This window comes from Aptenodytes forsteri, unplaced genomic scaffold (genome assembly GCF_000699145.1).
Source record: "Aptenodytes forsteri isolate BGI_AS27 unplaced genomic scaffold, ASM69914v1 Scaffold64, whole genome shotgun sequence".
NCBI classification, from domain to species: domain Eukaryota; kingdom Metazoa; phylum Chordata; class Aves; order Sphenisciformes; family Spheniscidae; genus Aptenodytes; species Aptenodytes forsteri.
In genome coordinates, this window is record NW_008794786.1 from 418,827 (window position 1) to 423,278 (window position 4,452).

The window sequence follows — 4,452 nt, forward strand, 5'->3', positions numbered from 1 at the left end:
AGTGGTGTCCCGCGGGTTGGCCGCGTGAGAGAGGCGCCCCCCGCAACCGCCGCCCTCTGCCGGCTGGAGGCCCACGCTAGGGGGCGGGAGGGGGTATGGAGGGTTTTGGGGTTCCTGGAGCCGGGTCCTGGGGCCATGGGGGTATATGGGAGAGTGCAGGGCCCTCAGGGGGGTCTGAGCCTATATGGGAGGGTGCAGGGTCTTGGGGCAAGGTCCTGGGGGGTATGGGAGGGTGCTGGGGGATTAGGGAAGGGTACAGGCACCGTGAGGGTTGCTCTTGGGGGTGCAGGGGACAATGTTCATGGGGAGCCTGTGGGGGATGCAAGGGCCGTGGGGGAGTGGGGAGTCCTGTGGTGTTAGGAGCAGGGTGGGAGAGGCAGCGGGGTGTGTGCTAGGGGCTCTCATCTCTGTGCAAAACCGCCTGTAAGAGAATTTGCAGCCCTTGAATCCTCGGGCTGGCAGCTATCAAGCTCCCTTCAGGCATGCTCAGGGACTCATCTACCTGCTTCAGCTGGCATCGCGCTCGTTCTGATCTCTCCTGTCCTAATTCGGCCTGGCTGATTTTCACTGCAGCCGTCAGAGTTGCTGCACAGGAGTTGTTACAGTCTGAGCTGCTCTGGAGTCGAGGAGGGTTGGGGTGTCAGTCCCACGCTTGCCAGGCCATAACTGTAGCACTCACTGTTATAAATATGTGCCTATTGCAGGAGATGCTGGTCCTGAAGCCTCCCTCCTTGCTCTGGGATGTGCTCAGAGGAAGGCGGCTTTGCCTGCCCTGGGGACGGAGGACTCCAACGTGCAGACCTGGCAGTAACACCTCTCACCAGAACTGCCGTCCTTAACATCTTAAGAAGTAAGCTTATGGGGGCATAAGTGGGCATGAATGGAGTCAGTTTGTTCAGGTTTAGGCTGAACACCCAGGAAAAGGATTCCTATCTCCCTTGACAGTGACTTGGGTTGCTGCAGAAAGCACGATGTTAGAATTAAAGGCCACTTTCTGCAAGTATTAGCATGAAGTTCCCTATTCCCCAGAGCACTTACCCTTGAGGTTGCTCAGGGAGAAAAAGGGACACAAATCCAGCCAGCATTAATCTGTGGAAAAAAAGCCAAGTGAGCAGTCACACCACAAGTATTTATTAAACAATTAATGATGATCATGGGTCATTTCAGAGGCTGTCCTGTACCGTGCATGGCACTGTTGACTGAGCAAAGAAGTGGGGATGTGTTGGCACCTTTTCTGCCAGATACGGCATTTCCTATCCTCAATGAAAAACATGAAGCTTTGAGCACAGCCATTTACTGTTGTCTCAGCATCCATGTGTCCGTGCAGTTAATTTAATGCCACCTCCGACAGGCTTGGCGCCCAGCAGCCTTATGAAATATTCATGGGGAAGAAAAGCAGTGGAACTTATCTGCTCCGTATTGTTCAGATGCAACTTTGACTGAGACTTAAAGCCTGGCAGGAGCCTTTTGGGCAGGCTGGAAAGCTGCCTGGCTCTCCTGGGAGGGAGACACAGAGTGAGGCGGGGTGAGAGTGAGAGAAAGCAGGCAAACCTGAGAAGTGGAGGGAGGGAAGTGAGACTCGGAGAGCTGCTCAGCTGGGCACAGGGAGCAGGTGAGCTGCAGGGTCTCGAGAGACCCTACATTGCATGAGCCGAGCTGAGAGCGACCCCAGCCCTCTGTCCCCAGGGATGCTCTCTGACCAGTCCTCTTTGTCTCCTGATACTAGCTGCATTTTTTAAGAAACACAGGGATAAAATAACCCCAGCTCCCTTGGCTTAGTGTCTCCTTACACTTGTCCTTTCTCCTTTCCTCTGCCCTGAGGGTTTGGTTGGTTCACTCCTCCCAGTGGAAATGGTTTGCGAAACGCTACCCCGTGCACCTTCATTTTACTGCACCTGCTGGCACAAGGCAGCTCCTCTGAAACCACCTTCCCCAACCAGTATGGCTCTGGCTCCAGGCAGCCGAACAGCATCCAGGACTGTGTAATTATATCTCAGCGCCTGTTTCTGCTGGCAGCTTTAGCAGTGAGCAAGTGGTAACTGGGAATTATTGCCAGGGAGGAGAAGAGGTGATGCTATCTCTGCCATGGTTATATGCATGTTGCATGATTAATCCTTGCTCTGTAGGGTTTCAGCAGCCTCACAATCCGCAAGGTAAACACAGCAGCGTGCAAGCAGGTGCTTCCCAGCATCTCAGGTCTAGGTGTGTCGCACCCCATCCTCACGGGGATCATTGGAGAAGCTTCCCTTGAAATGTAATTAACTCCTTGTCTTGTGCACAGCGTGAGTCTCGCACCACCGAGTGACAGACGCGGATGCACACACGCTGCCTGCACCACACACCTTGCAGACTGCCAGCCCTGCGCAGCCTACACACGGTGCGCCCATCCGTGAGCCGCCGTAATCCCAAACAGGCTGAAGCTCCCCGGCCCGCGTACGCTGCCCTGCTGTGCACGGATCGCGTGCATGGTAGAGCCTTGAGTCTGAAAATGTGCAGCTTTTCCACTTCGTATCTGAGAGCTGCTCACGTTGGTGTCCTGTCTGGCTACCCGCTGTACACCCAGGGGAATTGCATCAGCTGTGCTGACTTTGGGGTCCAGGCACCTCCTCTGTGAGTCCATTCCAGGCTACAGCTCACAGATACCATGTCCAGCAGCCACAGAAACCTCAGACAGCCGTGCTGAGGCTGGGGATGCGCCTATGCGACGTGAGGCTGTGACAGATGGATGGGGTGACCTGCTCCCAGCACAGCCCAGCAGGTTAATGGGGAGCTGTGGAAGAGATTACAGCTTGCAGAGAGGGGGTCACTGCCTGCACCTTGCAACAGGAGCTGCTCTGAATGCCACTGTGGAGGGAGCAGGCATTGTCAGCTGCTCTGGCTACTCACAGTGGCTGGCTGCAATTAATTTAGGTTCATTGACTCCCTTCTGGGCTTAGCTATATTATCTTGTTCCTATTCAAAGCCCACCCTGTGGCCTTTGTAGCACCAGCTCTGGCAGAAAAGGACCAGAATAGCAGTAAGACTGTTGTAGTTTAAATGCAAAACACCCGTCTGCCATTTCCAGGAGCAACAGGGACATGGCCAGAGCCAAGTGACCAGGGGGAGTTTGGCATTTCAGTATTTCCTGCCCACTCACTATTATTCAGTCTCCATGGGGTCCTGAGGGCTTTTTTGGATGCCCACTGTTGGATCTGGCACGTTACTTTTGCTCTTTGTAGCTGGAAATTTTTAGGACAAAAAGTGTGTTTGCATATGGCTTGTGCTGCAACTGCTACTAACTTGGTGAAATTAAAACCAGGTGATATTCAAGCTAGTGACTCATTTCTGCTGAATCTCAGGTGTCTGTCCCACACCACAGAAGTGTTAGAGTTGTCAAAGATTAGCGGCTGTGCATGTGTTAATTCTCCTCCCCCTGCTTGAGAGCAAAAGTCAGCGTCCCTCAGGGTGTGTTCACATGGCAGTGCAGGACCAGGCAGCGATGCTGGAGCTCGCTTAGGTACCCAGAGCAATCGCCACATTAGCATAGCACTTAGCAAAGGGACGCTTTAATGTGACTCTGTTCAACTTCAGCTCTGATGTTGCTGGTATTCGTGTGCGCATTTAAAGACGGTACTGGAAGTCTGGACCAAAGCTTTATCTTCCCTCCCTTCCTTTTGGTCTTGGCTCCAGGATTTCAGTGATGCCTTCAAGAACATCCTGGGATGATGCCGTCCCCACCTGCCTCCTTGGGGAGCATTTCCAGCAGCTCAGCAAGAGAGAAAGGCTCAGTGTTCATGAGTTATATCATTCTTTATATCATCGTTAAGAGTAGCAGGTATTGATGTACAATGCATCTGTCATCTTATTGTGCTTCCTATGAAAATGTGTGTACATAGTACAGATACCAGAGAGAATTCAACACTTTATACACTTGAAGGCATTCAGAGATCAGTAACAGAAAAAAAAATGGCACAAGAACAAGGCCTAAATGCTACTAGATGGGTATCTACACTGATATGATGCATATATAGATATATATATATGTACACATATATATAGTCATATATATTATATATAAGAAATATAAAATGCAGATGACATAATAGAAACAAACAAAAAAGTGTATGCTTCGACAGGTGAGCGTCAAGGTCAAATCCCAGCCCCATCTTTAAAAGCTTTAATGGGAAAGAGAAAGAAAGAAAATAAATAAGTGAAATGCAATGAAACATTAGGAAAAATCCATAAGAAAATTTATGGATGTGGCCGACCCGTCATCTTTGGGCGATCGCTGGGTACAAAGGACTGACCCCCAGTTCCTAATTTTGGTCAGGAAGCAAATAGTTATAATAATGACAACAATAAAAACAAAACTGCAGTTTAGAAATAATAATTACTGCAGCTGCCAGGGCAGGTCTCTGCGTGCCGGGGAGAGGGCAGCGACGGGAGGAGCAGCGGCGGGGGGGGGGGGGGTGG